The 19,268-nt window shown below is 51.9% G+C and overlaps 1 protein-coding gene across 1 annotated transcript in view; it reads right to left on the bottom strand.

Moving 5' to 3' along the window:
• EMP2 (epithelial membrane protein 2) overlaps positions 1-18,668 on the bottom strand; it is a 40,482-nt gene extending 21,814 nt beyond the window's left edge. Inside the window, exon 1 of the mRNA XM_082857536.1 lies at positions 18,569-18,668. The gene's annotated coding sequence lies outside the window, so the exon portion shown is untranslated. The remainder of the gene's footprint in view (positions 1-18,568) is intronic.
• Between the last annotated feature and the right edge of the window lie 600 nt (positions 18,669-19,268).

Below are 19,268 nucleotides of genomic sequence, written 5' to 3'. Positions count from 1 at the left end.
TACTCCCTATTCTATAAAATACCCATAAAAATAATCATGTAAAATAATAGAGAACACAGAATATTAGAACTTAAGATTTCTTTTTAAGGAAGAAGAATCAGTAGCTGGAGTAGAAGGAGCAGCAAATGGGTTTCCTTGAGCAGAAGCAAGAACCCTCTGGGTATCAGACCTGGAGCGAGTAGGGGAGCGGGGAGGAGGGGGCGAGGCACTGGGAGGTGTAGGTGGGGCTATGGAAATTCTGCACACAGAAGGCAGTTTTCGTGGTTCAGTGAACTTCAAGTTCTAAAGGCTGATGGTTAAAAAAAAAAAGGCTGATGGTTTGGGATAAGGGATGGTACTCCCAGAAATATTCATCCAGACCTCCGGTGGCAAATAGGATATACCAAGAACTGGCATCTCCTCGCTGCCTCCTAAGTAGCAGTGCTGTCCTAATACACCTTGGTCCAATGTTTGCTTGAAATGTGTGTGTGTGCGCGTATGTGTGTGTGTATGCTGCACATCTAGCACTGGGTGTGGAGAAAGTCCTGCTGGTGACTCACCGGCCCTCCCTCCCCCAGAAGCAACTTTTGATCTGTCGTTGATGGTGGGACATCACCAGTAGGGTCTTACACATGAAGAGAAGGCCAAGGGACCTTCCCACGGGTGATGTGAGTGTCCCCTCCTCTCCTTCCCTTCAGAAAAACACAAATCCCCACCACAGGGAGCCCCGGCCCCTGCCTGCTGTTGCTGAAAGGAAGCTGCTTTGGCCACGTTCCATTACGTGCAGGGGAGCGAGAGTGAGCCAGCTGCTTCCCGCGGCTGTTAGGATGACCACCCGACCACCTGATTCTAACCCCACCCTCGGGAGTTCTCCCTGCAATCTAAACCACGGCCCATTCTCAGCTGAGTCGGAGCCTTTTCCCGGAATTGTAAGCAAACGGACAATCCTGAGGTCTAGAACCTTTCAAAACAGACCTGAGATGTTTGGTGTCTGAGGTTTCCCCAGCCCAGAGGGGCTCCACCCACAGGCCCCCCGCTCAGAAGGCCAGGGAGGCTCTGGGCGCTGAGCCCCGGGGAAGGCCAGCTGGTAAGCAGTCTCCCAGGCCCCACGGCTAGAGGGACTCCAAGGCCCGCTCTAGAGCTGGCGGTTCTGCCCCAGGCTGGCTGAGACCCCGCACCTCCACCACATACCGCGCACAGCACTCAGAAGGGACAGTGGCTTTGGCCTGTTTTCGGGAAGGCAGAGGCCAGCTCAGCCTCCTTCCTGCCCTGGTATCTGGACACCAACCAGCCCGAATGGCCAGGCGCCCAAGATGCCCCGGGGGTGACGGAAGCCCTTCGCCCTGGGTGGCCCAGCTTTGTGCTTACCGCGTCGGGGCTTCTAGGCACAGAGCCGATGCTTGCCTCTGTCCGGAAATGGGCACTGGGATTGGGCAGTGCTCCAGGGCAGAAGCCACTGCGGACGATTCCGTCTGAGTCTTTCAATCCACTGTAATAATAATGACTACTATATCAGCAATAACGATAGCCAACATTTATTGCCTCGTATGTGCCAGGCACATGTACTAACTTATGCATTCCTCACAAAAACACTATGCTGTAGGTGCTATAATTAGCCTCATTTTATAGGTAAAGAAAATAAGGCTCAGAGAGGTTAAGCAACTCCTCTAAGACCACACAGCTAGTAAAGGCTGGAGCTGGGATTTGAAGTTAGACAATCTGCCATCCGAGAAGCCACCATGTTGCCCACCTTAAATCCGAATTTCTCTTCCCTTTTGGGATCCTCTCATCCTCCGGCCTGATCAGGAGATGGGTCCAAAGTCCTGGGGCCACATGTGGCTTTGCATGCCGGCCATCACTACACGTCAGGCAACAAGCACTCACTGAGCGCCCACCGCTTACCAGTCCCTGGTGACACGCGGGTGAGTAAGGCAGGCTCCACGTCCCATGGGAGCTGCCAGGTACATGAAGAACAAGGGTGTATAAATAAATAAACATGATGTGATGACATGCGTGCTACGAGAACGTAAAGGAAAGTGTGACTAGCCCCATGCTGGGGTCAGGGCAGCATCAGAGGCTCCATGGAGGAAGCAACATCTGGACTAGGTCTCAAACGATGGGCGGGTTGCCAGGCAGAGCCGTGGGGACAGGGTGTTGCAGGCAAAGGGAACGGGATGCTCCGAAGCACAGAAGCATTACCAGTGTGACCAGGGGGTGAGCTGGGCAGGGCCCGGGGCTGAGCCAGAACTCTAGGCCAGGTGAAAAGCTCGATGGGGCTTGGACGTTTGAGTGTTATCCTGGGGGCAGTGGGGAGAGGGGGAAGGCTTTGAAGGAGGAAAGGAATAAGATCTGCCTGTAGAAGAGAAACAGGCCACAATCAGGAGGATGGATTAGAAGGAGACGCATTGGGGGAAGCTGTCAGAGAAGCCCTGGTGAGAAAAGGAGAGGGTTCAGATGAAGGTAAAAACTGGGAGGTGAGCAGAAGGGAGGGACGGAGACTCAGCAGAAGGAGAATCAGCAGGACCCGGGGATGGGTGGGGCGTCGGGCAAAGGATTCTGGGGGCTCACAGTGGCTGCTGGTTCCACTAACGTGCTTGGCTTAGAGCAGGAAGAGCACATTTGAAGGGTGAGGGAAACAGTTCACCGGCGTTAGACATGTCTGGTTACCAACGGTGAAGATGCTCCCGGGCAACTGGAAATATGGGCGGCACTGTCACCCAGGAGGAGACAGGAGCTGGGCACAGAAATCCCTGTGTCGTGGGTGTGTGGATGTGAGATACAGCCGCTAGTAACTATGAAACGGCACCAGGGAGAAAGGGCTGGGAGAGAGGGGGGGTCGGGGGAAAACCAAAAGCGGATGGTGGGACCCCAAAGCCGAGAGAGAGAGAGAGAGAGAGAGAGAGAGTAGGAAAAAGGAATCAGGATGGAAAATTAGCTCACTGGCCAACTTGGTAATAACAATTTTAGTGAAGTAAACTAAAGCCCTTCTTTATTTTTCTCCTCTTAGCACCTCTCATGGCCCGATGTTACGTTGTAGTTGTCATTTGGGGGTTAACTTTCCCCCCGGCCACAGTGTCAGGGACCTGGCAGCTTCTGCAGGTCGGTATTCTCAGCACTTACAACAGTGTCTAGTTTATAGATGGTGCTCAACAAATGTGCTGAATGAATGAAGCAAAGAAGGGAGGGAGGGAGGGAGGAAAGGAGCCAGATTTCAAGGGGCTAAAGTGCTAAAGAAGTCAAGAAATGTTAACGAACATTGTAAATCAACTACACTTCATTTTTTTTTAATGTTGAAAAATAAATTAAAAAGGAGTCAAGAAATGGAGCCAGACTTTTCCTTCCAGTTTGGCAATACAAGAAGAAAGAAATATTTATCAAAGCTCTGGAGTCCCTTCCCGGAGAGAGAACTCCAGGCCCAGATGGCCTCACTGGTGAATCCTGCCAAATATTTAAGGAAGAATAATACCAACTCTACACACACTCTTCCAGAAACTCGAAGAGGAGGGAACGGCTCCCAACCCATCCTGTGAGGCCTGCATCACCCTGATCCCCGAACCAGGCACGGCGTTCCAAAGACAGGAAAAATACAGACCAGGATTTCTTATATTCATACCTGCAAAAGGTTTTAACAAAGTGTCATCAGCAAGTTGAATCCTCCTATTAAGAAGTGGAATCTATTTCCCCACCCACTGAACCTGGCTGCCCTTGTGATTTCTTTTATCGATAGAAGGCAGCAAAAGTTCCAATTCTGAGCCCAGGCCTCAGGAAGCCTCACACAGTTCCTGTCTGCTCAGCTACCACGCCAACGAGCCCAGCCTGGCCTGCTGGATGGTAGGAGATTACATGGAGCATAGATGAGCTCTTCTCCAGCAAGGGCCACCTAAGACCAGCCAGCCCCCAGCTGACCCACCTGCTGGCCACAGAGACATGAGAGAGACCAGCTAAGCCCAGCCCATATTGCCCACCTACAGAATGAACTAAATGTTTTCTCTTTTAAGCCATTACAGCCTCGGAGATACTGCAGGTTCAGTTCCAGACCACCGCAGTAAAGCAAGTATCACAATAAGGTGAGTCATGTGACTTTTTTTGTTTCCCAGTGCATATAAAAGTTACGTTTACACTACACTGTAGTCTATGAAGTGTGCAATAGCATTATGTCTAAATAAACAATGTACATACCTTAATTTTTAAATACTTTACTATAAAAATTGCTAACCATCATCTGAGCCTTCAGCGGATTGTAGTAGTAACATCAAAGACCACAGATCACATAACAAATATAATAATAATGAAAAAGTTTGAAATGTTGTGAGAATTACCAAAATGTGACAGACATAAAGTGAGCAAATGCTGTCAGAAAAATGGTGCCAGTAGCCCTGCTCAAAGCAGAGTGGCCACAAACCTTTAATTTGTAAAAAACGCAGTATCTGCAAAGTGCAGTCAAGAGAAGGGGCAATAAAACGAAATGTGCCTGTGCATTTCAGGATGGTTTGTTACACAGCAAGAGCTAACTGACACAGGGGAAACTCTGCGTTGTTAGATTCAGAGTTCCTCAAAGACAGAAACCATGTCTTACTCATCCCCAGTGCCCAAGGTTACTCAGCAAACACTTGGTGAATGCCTGCTAGTTTGCACGGCTTTGGTGGAAGAGCTAACAACCGCCATTCTGCCAATGACTGCTGTCTGACCCCATCAATTAAAGAGCTCCCTGCTGGCTGCTGTCATCCAAGGAGCTCTCTATAATTATGCCACCCACTAAACCCACACCCCAGGCCCAGAGAAGGCTGGGACCTGCAGGCACTCAACATGTCATTCAGATTAGGTGGCTGAGGTGAGGCAGGTGTCAGACTCGGGGTGTTTGCCGTCCTCACAGCCATTTGGTTAGGAATGCTCTTCCCTTCACAGAGCATCTCGTATTAGTGACTTTCAAGTAACCCTCAGGAGATCAGAGGCACTCACTTTAGCAGCCTTTTCATCTTTCCTAAACTGTCATTTCTGTGGGTGAATTTTGCCAGCAAGTTAGGGACTGGGAATCACTGCCTACAACTCAGCCAGACCCAAGGGGCCCCAGGACCAGGAAGCCAGGCCTCCACCTCCAGGTAAGTTAACCCATGAAGGGGACAAAGGCGAGAAGACCAGCAGGAAGTAATACATGCAAAACACAGAAGAGCACAGACAGAGCCAGACTGGACCGCAGTCTAGCAGCCTAACAGCTCAGTGCCTCAGTTTCCTCATCTGTACAATGGGGATGACAATGGTATGCCCACCTCCTAGGACCACTGGGAGATAACAGAGTGATAGTGCTTAGAACAGCATCTGGCACAAAGCAAGTGCTTTGTACATGCACCGATCGTGACCAGCATCACGGTCAAGGAGTTTCTTAGAACTGCCACCTCCAGACCTTTCCCCTCCCCGCAGAGTTCTCTCCTTGTCCACTGCCACTTTCAGGTGGCAGTCATCAAGTGGAAATAAATCACCCAGCTGTCTCCAGAGGGGAAGAAGTGCAAACAGACAACAGGCAGCTCAAGGCATGTGGACAGTTAGGGGATATTTCAGGCACCGTCCTCACTGTGCTTGCGTCAATGTTCCCCCAGTCAGCCATTCCTGCACCACCTGCAGAATCTCAGGTATATCCACGTACCACCTGTGTTACTAGTAGCCTACTCACTTTTTAAACTTACATTTTTATAAAAAGAAACCTTATATCACAACCGAAATGGAAAGTTAGCAGTTGCCTGCCATAAATAGAGGGTGCAGGGAAGAAAGAAATACAAGGAAAACAGAACAATGTTATTCAATTCGAGCTAGAAACTGCTGCTGCTCAAGACTCTGAGTCCAAGGCCAGCTTCCTTTCCCTTTGCTGAAGCAGGATGTCACGTGTGTTTGGGAAGTTTTATTAAAGACATGTTAGCACAAAACTGAGATTTTCTCCTTGGAGGGTTGGGAGGGAATTTAAAAGAGAATGATTTAAAAGGAGTTCTATCTTATTTAATGCTGTGTATCTAGTCCACCTGAAGTATCTGTGATCATTAATTTTCTGTGTCAACTTGGCTGGGTCACAGAGTTTCTGTGAGGGTGTCTTTGGATGAGATGACGATTTAAATCAGTGGGCTTTGAGTAAAGCAGATTGCCCTCCATAATGTGGGTGGGCCTCATCTGATCAGGTGAAGGGCCAAATAGAACAAAACACTGACATCCCCCTCACCCCCGAGCAGCCTTCGGACTTGAATTGCAACATCAGCTCTTCCCTGGGTCCCCAGCCTACCAGCCTACCCTGCTGATTTTGGACTTGCTAGCCTTCATAACTGCACGAGCCAATTCCTTAAAATAAACCTCTCTCTCTCTCTCTATAAACACACACACACACACACACACACACACACACACACACACACACATCCTATTGGTTCTATTTCTGGGAGAACCCTGCTTAAACACAGCGTCTCTACATTGGGGTACCCAGCCCATACAGACTCACTAACCTGAGAGCTGGCAGGTCACGTCCTTTAACTAGGGGTTTGGGGGCAATAACAGGAAGGGATGCCCTCTATTAAACATCCAAGATCAGGCAGATGCTGAGCCAGCTAGGGAGCCATCCCCATGAACTTGAAATGACACTCTAACATTTCCCCACCAGCATGACCCGGGGGACGGTGAGGTTGCCCTGCTGGAAAGAAAGGCAGGCCCCCAAACCTCTTGCCCTTCCGACTGGGGAACCTCTGATGACGTGTGTCTGCAGCTATGACACAGTCCAGCCGTGGAATTGGGAAACAGACCCCACACAATGAGAATTGCAGACTCATGCAGTCTTAGCTGAAAGGCGCTGTGTGATCATGCAGAACCACCCCTGCCCCAGCCTCTGCCTGGATTATTTTTATAGCAACCAGTTTCCATTTGTATGGGCTCCAGGAACGGAGACCTCACCACTTCCTGACACGGCACCTGATAATCGGGCCCTAAACGTTAGAAGAAGGTTTTCCAAACTTCAGTCACTGGCTTACTTCCTTCCTGAGTACCACCGTGAGATTTTACTTCGTATCTGTCATTAAATAAACCCACTCTCTCACAGAAATACATGTATTTCAGGAAGAAATATTTTGCTCCTGGGAATGGAGAATCAGCATGACCTGCCACAGAGATTGATCGTGAAAATTAATAGCCACCCCCTGCAAAAAAGTTCACAAGTTCTGGCTCAATGCTGTTGTCCACCAAAGGGCTGAGTGAAGACCTGCTCTGTCTGGTTAAAGAAGGAAAAGTAAAGTCGAAGAGACGTCTTCTCCTTGATGGGATCCCTGGCGGCCAGTGGTTAGGACTCAGTGCTTTCACTGCCATGGACCTGGGTTCGATCCCTGGTCAGGGAACTAAGATCCCACAAGCCATGTGGCGTGCCCCCGCCCCACCCCGCAAAAAAGGAACAAAAACAACAGAGTGTGACAGCCATAAAATGGAATATTACTCAGCAACGAAAAGGAAAAAGGAACAACATACTACATGTACAACACCATGGATGACTCACAAAACCTTATGCTGAGTGAAAGACGCCAGACTCAAAGAGTGCATACTGCCTGTGACATTGTGACTTATAAAAAATATAGCTTGAAAAAAAAAAGAAAAAGGAAAACTAGAGTCGAAGAGGTATCTTCCCCTTGATGGAATCACAATTGCTAAGAGAACATCGAAAAGGGAACCACTTTGTCATTGAGTGATTTAATGTCATTTAATGTCGTATCCAGCAGCACCTAAAATCACTCTAGCATCGTGCAGAAAACAGCCTTATGGAGGCTCTGCCTTCCGCAGATTCCAATTCTCTCTCAGGTGGTCCCCATGTGCCCTTCAGTCCTTCCCACCATCCCCCAGCCTACTCAGGTGGGCCCAACCTGTCCCAGACCTAGGAGCCTCGCTTAGCCCCAGGGGCCCTGGCCCCCAGCAACCTGCTCTAGATCTACAGGAATTTCACCAATGGAAGTTTCTTAGGAGCCAGAAACTAGGACAGGACTGGACAGTGAATTAAAACCTGGGGAAGCAGAGAAACTGGAGGCCTCATCCACTGCTGCTGGGAGTGTAAAACGGCGCATCCACTTTGTGAAACAGTCTGGCCGGTCCTCAAACGATTAAACGTAGAGTTACCGTAGGAGTCAGCAATTCCACTCCTGGATAAATACCCAAGAGAAATGAAAATACTAGCACAGAGAACTATACTCACCATCTTGTAATAACCTACAATGGAAAAGAATCTAAAAAATAATATATATATGTACATATATATATATATATATATATGCACAATAACTGAATCACTTTGCTATACACCTGAAACTAACACAACATTGTAAATCAACTATATTTCAATAAAAATTTTTTAAAAAGGAAACGAAAACACATGAGCAACAGAAACGTACAGGAATGTTTACAGCAGCGTTATTCACAATAGCCAAAGGGTGGAAACCACCCAAATGTCCATCAACTCATGAATGGATAAACCAAACGGGTTATATCCACACAACAGAGTATTATTAGGCCATAAAAAGAAATGAAGTACTGATAGACTCCACAACACGGACGAACCTTGAAGACATTATGCGAAGTCGAAGAAACCAGACCCAAAAGATCACACAGAGTACGATTCCATTTACACAAAATGTCCAGAATAGCAAATCAATAGAGACAGAAGGCAGACGTGTGGTTAATTAGGGCTCAGGGGGATGGGAAAATAGGAGGGTGATCTCTAAAGGGTATGGGGGGGTTCTTCTGGCCGTGGTGAAATGTTCCAAAATTGACCGTGGGGATGGTTGCACATATCTGTGGATATACTAATATACACTGAACTGTACTTTTAAAAACTCATTAAGAAAGAGATTTTAAAAAGTACAATGAGAGAGCTCTGAGTTCACTGGAGGCTGGTATTTCAACACCCCCAACCCCCTGGGTCTGACACAAGGACACCTAAGAGCCCTCTGTGGCCCCTGAGGTGGGACGGAGGGTAGAAACCATGGGTCAGGACCCCAGGCCTCGAGCTGGTCTGAGCGAGAAGTCCCACCCCACCCACCATGGCGCCCAAAGGTGACCATCCCACACCTACAACTGACCACCCACCCCCTAGCTGAGACTGATCCAGCCCCTCACTTTCCAGGATACCCCAAGAGTTGGGGAGCATGTGACCCCATTTCCCAGCCGTCCCGAGCATACAGTAGGTGCCACTCGAGGACATGAGCACATGGACCACTCACTCAGACCTGACCCTCACAGAGCGCCCCAAAGAGCCAGCGGGATGAGTCGGGACCCCAAGCTGTGCCCTTCCTTCCCCAAGGTTGGGGGGAAGAAGACTGAGCTTGCTTTCCCCCCCGCACCCAGGGCGCCAGGATGTTTGCACGAGCCGTTCCCTGTCTAGAAAGTTCTTAGATCTGGGGGTGAATGGCTCCTTCCCTTCATCCAGCCTCAACTCCAAAGCCCCCTCCTCAGAGAAGCCTTCCCAGACCATCCAAGATAAGTGACCCCGTTTTATTTTCCTTAAACCACTGCACATCACCTGCTGTCTTCTTCTTGATCTCTAGTCCCTCCTTTTGTTCTGTCTCGTCCCTCTTGACTGCAGGCAGGGGCTTACGTCTGTTTTGTCCCTGCTGTGTCCCCAGTGCCCAGGACAGTGCCTGGCACACGGTGGCTCGAGGGATGGTGACCTGTCAGGTGCTCTCCTCCCGACTCAGGGCTCACCCGGAAGGCCCAGAGCAGCGAGGAGGTGACGACCGGGAGAGTGTCCAGTGAGGGGCCCTCACTGGTGATGAAGGCTCGGCACCCTCCTGTCCCTCGGGATTCTCACGGCCTCCGGCTCATCTCTGAGGGCAGGAGTGTGAATATTCTGAGGTTCCTTATCCCCTGCCTGGAAACTGGGACAACACAGGTGAGGTTGAGGGGGGCTCAGGCCAGGCTCCGGGGCACACCTGGGGCCATGAGCCCAGGGAATGGGGAGCATAACTTCCCAGGCATCTCCAGACTTCTCGAAATTCCTGGGGAGAAGGGGAAGCTGCGAGTCCTTAGCAGCCAATACTCACCGCAGCTGGGGGTGGGCACATCATCCAGTAAAGGGGACCTGGATGGGTCACCAATGGTGTCAACACTACCACCATCATTCTGCCCTGTGTCCCACCTGTACTATTCATGACCCACACTGTCTTTAAAACACGAGTCTCGGACTTTCCTGGTGGCGCAGTGGTTAAGAATCTGCCTGCCAATGCGGGGGACATGGGTTCGATCCCTGGTCTGGGAAGATCCCACGCGTGGAGCAGCTGAGCCCATGTGCCACAACTACTGAAGCCCGTGCGCCCTAGAGCCTGCATGCTGCAACTACTGAAGCCCGAATGCCTAGAGCCCGTGCTCCGCAACAAGAGAAGCCACCGCAATGAGAAGCCCGCGCACCGCAACGAAGAGTAGCCCCCGCTCGCTGCAACTAGAGAAAGCTCACACGCAGCAACGGAGACCCAACACAGCCAAAAAAAACCAAACCAACCACGAGACTCACTTGATTAATTTTTCAATGTGTATTATACCATAAATGGAAAATCGGCGTCACTTGCCAAGAGACTGACATTTTACTAATACACTTTAAAAAAAATATGAACGTATTACAGTTTGTAACCTTGCCTGTATGCTACAGAAATCATCTCCAAATGCCTGTGGGCGTGCAGACCACACTCTGGGCGGGAGGATGATTAAGTCTCTTCTGGGCTCCGGCCTAGAAGAATGTGACCCCGTGTCACGCTCACATAAAGGTACGCTGACCGTGCCACTTGGGCCTGATGCCCTCCAGGCAGGACCAACTACAGGAGGGGGAGGGAGCCGCTGCCCAAGCCCCTCCCCCACCCCTCCCCCACCCCACCCCTGCAACCTACAGCTGGCTCCTCACCCAAGGTGTGAGGGCCCCCCTTCTGCCACCCCTCCCTGGGGTGGGCTAAAAAGCAGGAAGCCGGGAGGACACCCTCTCTCAGCTATTCATGCAACAGATTTATTGAGCACCTACGGCACCCTTAGCTCTGGGCTGGATGCTGGTGTTACCCCAGGGAACTCAACAGATCTGGTTCCTCAAACAAAGACCATCAGAAGTAATGGAAGTGATTACCGATTAGACAGAGGGTTCCTGTCCAAAGCAGAGTTCCCAGAACACCCTTCTCCATTCCACACACATGTGAAATACAGGAATCAAGATGGTTTTGCCCAGGGGAGGGGTGGGCATGAGTTCTGTTCTCTGTGACCAGGCTGTTAAGGGCAAAAGACCCTCATGTGGTCCAGCACCCTTAGGACTGAGAAAGCTGACTTTGGAGGAAGAACACCGGCCTCCAAGACACCCACTGGCACATCTGCAGCAAAGGCACTTTCTTGGCCCAAAGGGGCAGGATTGTTTCAAGAGGACGCATATATCTGTATTGAAAAAGAGGGATGTTGATGGGATATATCCATCCAATAGAGCAGGGTCTGTGGGGTCCATGAGACTTGGGTTCAATCCTAACCCCAAATTTTTAAGACCCCATTTCTTCATCTATAGGGCAGGGGTAGTCATTACCGCATATGGTTGTTGTTCATTTTAAATGAGATGGCAGATGTAATGCACATGGCCCAAGCTGCTCTGCACCTATAAATGCTATACTAATAGCAACGGTAAATTATTGCTATTAAGACTGGCAAAATGTAAGTCATTTTCTCCTATTCTCAAACACCAACCTAAAGCACAGTTCCTGGGCTTCCCTGGTGGGGCAGTGGTTGAGAGCCTGCCTGCCGATGCAGGGGACATGGGTTCATTCCCCGGTCCGGGAAAATCCCACATGCCACGGAGCGGCTGGGCCCGTGAGCCATGGCCGCTGAGCCTGCGCGTCCAGAGCCTGTGCTCCGCAGCGGGAGAGGCCACAACAGTGAGAGGCCCGCGTACCGCAAAAAAAAAAAAAAAAAAATTAAAGCACAGTTCCTGACCCAGGTCTTTATGTGTTTCTCTGAATTTTCTTCAAAGGCCCAGACTCCCATTCTCAATGGTCTCCTCGATACCTTTCCAGAGATCTCATAATGGCCCTATTAACACACCTTAAATGTACCACGTTGCCACCTCCCCAAACCACCCCTTGTCTGTTAACAGCACCCAGACAGGAAACCCATCACGCCCGTGAGGGGTCCACAAAGGGATGTTTCAAGAGGCATGTTCCATGGGGGCTGGATGGTACACATCCCGGTTACCTTGCCCCTGAATTACTGCACTGCTGCCACCTAGTCTGTCTACCACGCCCTCCCACTCCTAAAGTTCCCCGCCCCAAAACCTACAAAACTCGCACTGCTTACTGAATTCAGGGAAGCCTATTTCATTATTATTGAACTTCATGTACACACGTAACCCATGAATATATTCTCTCTGTTACAAACAAGACTGGAGTCCCGTGGACCATTCCTTCCTCTCCCCACGGCAGCCACACTGATTGATTCTGATGTATCCTTCCAGCCACTTTTCTTGCACACATGTAATAGGTATGAGGCCACAGGAATGCAGCGACATTTATAAATAGCCTATTTCTTCATATATTGTTTTGCTACTTGCACTTTCTTTTTTAGTTCAACAGTGTCTTATAGGTTTTTCTATATTGGTACACAGAGATGAACCTCGAGGTTTTTTTCTCTGCGATCCAAATTTTCAAAAAAATTTTTATTGAAAATATAGTTGACATACTATATGTTAGTTTCAGGTGTGCTACCTAGTGATTTGACATTTGCACACATTTTGAAATCATCTCCCCAAGTCTAGTGGTTCAGTATATTACATCCCATGGCTTAATCACTGGAGGTTTGTACCTCTTAATCCCCTTCACCTATTTTGCCCCTCCCACCCACCCTGCACCTTGTTCTTTCTAACTTCTGTAACATGACTGATGGATTAGTTGCTTCTAGGTTATTTCCACTTTTTTCCTTTTTCTCTCTCTTTTTCATCCCAACATTGCTGTGTGAACATCATCATGCCTGCCTCCCTAGCCAGGTTCATTGGGATGTGGAGGGAAGCCCCCTTCGCCTTCGCCCTCCCAGCTCTACCCCCCAGCCCTGCCCTCCCTTCCCGCACCTTGCACTGCAGGCTAACTGGACGCTCAAGGCTTCTCAAGCAGGGCTCCCGCCTGCAACCTCGGCCTTTTCTTTCCCTCCCTTCTGCAAACCCGGAAACATCACTGCCCAGGGAAATTCTAGGGACTCTTCCGAGTCCATCTCCAGTCCTACAGCCTTAAGGAAACTCTTGAACACCACGACATGGGCTTCCCTGAAACCCCATCTCATGACCCCGGTCCTGGCGCGTACATCCTTGGACCCACCATCCTCTTCGCTGGACTGTAACCTGCTTTGAATAGAGGGAAATCCCTCTTTGCCTACACAGCTCACTGCCCAGTCACTTAATAGCAGCCCTCAAGATGAGAGTGGGCAAGCCAGCCCCTCCCTCGGCTTTCCTTTGGTTCAAGCAAACCACAAATATCTCAAGCCACTTCCATGTATAATACATCAATACACCGACTCCTCCGATCCCTGGAACAACCGTCCAAGGTCATCCAGGCATCACGATGACCCTCATCAAAGATGGGGAGGACTCCCTTGGAAACTGAGTGGCGGGTTTGGTCTGAAGCTGAACCTCGGGGCCTCTTTGCAGAAGACGAGCTTGGGTGGGGAGCTTACAGACATTTCAGGTTTAGTCATGTTGTCAAAAGGATGAACATCTCAGCCCCAGTTATGCGATCTCCCAAAAGGCAGTCAGTCACTCCTGCACTAAGGTTTGTGCCGAATCCAAGGATCACCTGTGCTTATTAATTATACCCTCCCATTATTTAAAAAAAATGCTTTAAAGTTTAAAATATCAACTTAAAGTTTCACCCTACACAGTAGTGAAACAATGGGTCTGTGTGCTGTTTGTGTTTTTTTCCCAACTACCAACTGAGAAAAAGACATAATTATTCTTTTTCGTTTCATGTTCAGCTGTGAACTTTTTAAAACGATCTTGGTTACCACCAGTGATAACACGCTTTGGGAAACGTTCATTAGAATAAGATGAATGAGACTTTAGGTCATATTTATTCTCTGCAAAATTTTTAAACTAATTTCATTTTAAGGAAAGAGAGCCCTCCAGAGAAGTTTGTGATCAGAAGCGCCAGAAAGAGAAACCTTCAAAGTGACTTCTCTATCAGGCAAACTTACTTGCTCTTAGGCTACAAGCAATTTTCACTGAGGGACTTAACTTGTCCATCTCTGCATCCTGCAGGGTGATAGATGTTTCATATCCACATTTCTCAGAACAATCTTGACGCCAAATATCACACCGGTGACCGCTCCCTCAGCTCTAGACCCAGGAGTGCTAGGAAGCTTCTAGAAGCTGATGTCATCCAACCTGTCTGAGGAGGGCAGGAAGCTGGGCAATCTCTTCACCCTCTGTTCCCTTTTGGATCAACAGAAACCCAGCCTCCCCAGGAAAGTGAGAGCCCTGGAAATTCAACTATTCAGGTCAACAACTCCTTGTTAAACCCTTGAGATACCACGTGAACAAACCACGTGTCTTCGGATGGGAAGACGGTCCTCCTCCAGCCTCCATCTTCCTACTCACCCCCACCCCCAGGATGGACGACATGCTCAGAGCCCGACAGCTGTGGCCGGGAGTGACCCACTGCCTGAGCATGGCTCCCGGCCCACCTTTCCCCGATCAGCATCCCAGACGGACGACACATGCCATAAGGGTCCCTGACGCTGGGGACCTGGCCTGGAAACCCACTGACCACTCTCAGCCATCAAGCTCCTCAGCAGTGAGACCCCAGACCCAGATCTCGTCCAGGTACTGCCGCCAACTTGCTGAGTGACCTCGGGTGAGTCACTCCACCTCTCTGAGCATCCTTAGCTGGCAAACTGGGACTTTCTAAGGCCCTTTTGTCCCTGAAAATCTTAGTCCATGGCTGCCCTGAATGCAGAGTGCTCTCACCCCTCCCACCCTCTGCCCAAGGCTTGGCTGCCTGGAAGAGCCCCAGTGGCTGGAGCAGAGCAGAGCTCGTGCTGCCATGGGTGTTGGGTTACCAGGCCGGCACTCTCCCTGGGTAGCAGCTCTGTCTCGGATATTTTTAGACTCCCCCATCGGCCTGTCCCTAACAAGAGCCAGATACATCTGACAATTCGCCCCATGGGTCAGTCCTGCCAAAACTGCACTTTTGGGTCACTCCTGCAGGGAGCAGACTCCATCGCTCCTGGGGTGAGAAAGGGAGCCTCCTCTTCCCACCACCCCTATTCCTACCCCCATCCTTCCCTGGACAAGATGAAGCCAACATCCAAGCGTCAGTCTCCAGTTCTGTCTAAGGTGCCAGCTGCCCTCGCTCCCTGTTCCAGCTGCTGCTGCCAATTGCCTAAGCCCAGTAAGACGTCCCCGGAGCCCATCCTCCTGCACTGGAGTCCTGTCGCCGACCTTTAACTGCCTCTTCTGGAAGGACTCTGCTCCGCAGTCCCAATGCCTGGGACCGCACCCCACCTTTGGGGAATGGCTGCCACCACCCCGTAGCTGGGGAGCCCACCCCCATCCCGCCTTAGCCCCCGAAGCCCATGTCAGAGGCCTCACTTGTCCACAGAGCTGGGCAGCGGCCGCATGTTGCAACACACACACACACACACAACTATGTGCACCTCCCCAGGACAGTGGCTGCACTCCTGCCCTCCAGAAAAATCCCGCCAAGCAGCCAGCAATCTACCGCCACCCCATCTGGCCTGGAAAGGCATTCATGTATTTTTGTCTCGACAGACTTCCCTTCCTGGTCATGTCTGGCAGAGTTTACTATGACACAGAGGCGGCCTCAGCTGTGCCCCCTTCAACCAGGAAGGCCGCAGAGGGCAGGAGAGTCAGCACGCGCCTGGGGTGAGAAATTAGCCTGTTGAGCTTCCCCGTGAATCACCTGTTGCTGGAAAATGGCGAGTCCGTGCGCACACACTCGCGGTTTCAGCTCCTGCCCTGCAGATATCACGCACACGGCAGAGAAAGGAAATCTAGGTGAAACACTCACCTCCATTCCAGAAACAAAGGGCCTTAGACACTACTTGTGTGTGCAGGGGAGTGGCGGGGAGGGCTGGATGGTTGTGCCCTGTATTTACAATTAGTGGCCACAGACCCCTCAGCCCCTCAAGAGCAGTGCCCTAAACCGGGGCTGGGAAGCCAGAAGAGGGCTCGGGCCCTCCCCTCTGGGTGGGGCAGTGCAGTGTCAGCCCCACCCGGCTGGCCCTGCCCTCACCGCCCCCCCCACCGTGGGACACCTCTGCGGCTTCCAACACGAACACCTGTCCCCAGATTTTGGGTGAATCTCAGTTTCCCCACTGGAGGGCCAGAGGCGGCTACAGGCTATGCGGCCCACGCCCGGCCTCCCCTCCCCAATTCCCGGGGAGGCTGGAGGCAGCTGATCCAAAAACCCTCAGTGGGAAAACAGGTTCTGCACCCTCCTGCCATCCCCACGCCCCTCCCTCTGCTGTGGCCTTGGTATCTGCCAAGGGCCCCGCGGGTGTCTGGGCCCTGATTTCCCCAGGAGGGTCTCCCCCTGACTCTTCAAAACCCACCAGGGCATCTCCGGGTGGAAAAATGGGGAGGGCTTGTGGGGAAGCGGATGGAGGTTCAAAGCCTGGCTCTTGGCACGTCACTCGCTCAGGGACCTCGAGAAACTGACTTAAGGTCTCTGACCTGGCTTTCCCCACCTGCAGCCCAGAAGTGGGGATGGGCCGGCGCAGGGGGAGGCTTCCAGGAACGCTGGAGGGCACGGGGCAGAGGCTGATGGAGCGTCATCATGGGCCTGGGAAGAGAAATTGGCCAGTTGAGCTTCCCTGTGAATCACCTGTTGCTGGAAAATGGAGAGTCCGTGCTCACACACTCGTGGTTTCAGTTCCTGCCCTGAAGATATCACGCGCACGGCAGAGAAAGGAAATCTAGGTGAAACACTCACTTCCATTCCCGAAACAAAGGGCCTTAGACACTACTTGTGTGTGCAGGGGAGTGGCGGGGAGGGCTGGATGGTTGTGCCCTGTATTTACAGTTAGTGGCCACAGACCCCTGTGGCAGCTCCATCAGCTGTAGCAGCTCCATCAGAGGCTCCATCAGCTTCTGTCCCTTCCTCGTCCCTTCCAGCCTCCTGGGGAAACCTGGCTCATGTCCCTTCCTCACCCGCCGTCCACTTCCTTACTGAGGCCAAATTCTGGGGAGAGCTGGCCAGCAACCGTGAGCGGATTCTGGAATTTCTAACTGAATCAAACTGAAGCACAGAGGTGGCTGCAGACTCTCTAATTGTGGTAAAATATACATCACAGAATATTGAGCACTTTAACCACTTTTAAGTGTAGAATCCAGTGGCATTAAATACACTTACAATGTCGTGGAACCATCACCACTCCCTATACCCCAAATGTTTTCATCCCCCCAGCTCTGCACCCACTAGCAATAACTCCCCATCCCTCTCTGCCAGCCCCAGGTACCTCTGCTCCACTTTCTGACCCTCTGAATTTGCCTATGCTAAGTGCTTCCTGTCAGTGAAATCATACAATATTGGGGCTACCAGCTGCTTAAGACCCTCTCCAAGCCCATTACCTTACTCCTCACTCTGCCTGTCACTTTTTAGACTGGGCTCTGCATTTTAGACACAACTAAGTTAAAAGATCACCCCACCTCACCCCACATACACATCTTTGCAGCTCGGGAGGGGGCACTGCCCCTTTTCCCAAACCTGAAACTGGGCTGTCATTCTTGTTCCAAAGTAAGAGGTGGGTCCTGTAGTCCGGAGGGAGGGCTTTGCTCTCTGTAGTCTCCCTCAGGCACAGGTGCCCCCAACTAACCCCCATTTATGAGGTTCCCATGTCAGTCCCAAATTAGGGCCTCCCTGGGGTATATTTAGGACCCTGGATTTGGGGAGAGTGTGTAGTCCTCCTGTATACGAGCTCTAGGCTCCCCCTTCTCCGGACCCATGGGTGGGGCCCTCGTAGCCCCCCAAGCCCAACCGGAGTGGAGAGGGGACAGGCGTCATCCAAGCAGTGCCTCCAGCTCCTCCGCTCGTCCAACCTAAGGCAGTTGCTCCCTGCCGCTGGGGGGCGCAACGGAGCCGCCGCCGGGGCCGAGAGGGGACCCAATGACCCAGCCAGGGCGCAGCGGGTCCGGCACGCTCCGTGAGGCGGGGGACCGTGCGCCAAGGCGCCGGGGGACTTCACACGACGAGAGGGGGGCTACCCGGGACTCCGAGAACCCTGGGAGTGGAGTTGGCGGGGGCGAGGGGAGTCGCCCTGACTCCTCCCCAAACTTTTCCCGCCCGCCTCGACGCAAAAGGCGAAGGAAGCAGTCCGGGGGTGGGGAGGTGGAATTCGGGGTCCCGAGCGAGCTCGGCGCAGGCGGGAAGTCCGCGCCCTCGCAATCTGGCAGAGGAACAGTGGATTTTCGGCAGGGAGGGGCCTCGGCCCCTCCCTGTCCGCCACCAATTGCAGGGACCTCTCTGGGTCCGGTAAGTGCAGTGGCTGGCGACCCCGCTGCCCCGTCGCTCGCAGCCCGGAGCCCCCCGCTACCTGCGCGCGGCTCCCGGGCGAGACCCCGACTCACCGGACGCTGGCGGCTGGACAGACAGTCGGGCTGGGGCGCGAGGCGAGGCCGCCGGACTGTTTTGAAGCTCTGGGCTGGGACTGCGCGCCCTCCCTCCTCCCTCTCCGTGGCGCCGAGCCGCCTCCCCACGTCCCCCCTCCTTCCCCGACCCCGCCTCCCGGGTCGTGATGTCAGGAGCCCGGAGAGCAGAGTGGGAGGGACCGCGGGAAGCGGGTGGGGGACACTGGAGAGAAAGGCCGGAGCCTGGGGAGCGCCCCCAGCCCCAGCCCGCCTCCCTGCGCTACTTGGGCCAAGTTTAGGGCAGAGCTGGTAGCGCAGTTCTGGGGAAAGAGGGAGAAATCCGAGCTTCCTCGCAGCTGGAAGGCATTCCGCGCTGCGCTCGCCCTTAAGGGTTTCCAGCTGCCCCTCCTCTCCTGCCCTTCTTCTCCCCCGTTCTTCTCTTCCCTTCCGGTAAGGGTTAAGGACGAGTATTCTGGAATCCGACTCCCTACTTTAGAACCCCTTCCCTGGCACTTTTCTTAACTTAGTGATCTCCTTAATTTTGCCTGCCTCAGTATCGCCTTCTGGAAATGGAAGTCACAATAGGACCTCTTTCCTTGGGTTGTTGTAAGGCCCGAAAGTGTCATACCTGCGCGGTGCCTGGTACATAGTAAGTGCTCAGTTAATCTTAGCTATGGTTATTTTTATTTTCCGACATAGA

The sequence above is a fragment of the Leucopleurus acutus genome, assembly GCF_964270905.1.
Source record: "Leucopleurus acutus genome assembly, chromosome: 16".
Lineage (NCBI taxonomy): Eukaryota > Metazoa > Chordata > Mammalia > Artiodactyla > Delphinidae > Leucopleurus > Leucopleurus acutus.
The sequence above is the reverse complement of the archived record's forward strand: the minus strand, read 5'-3'. Positions and strand labels throughout refer to the sequence as shown.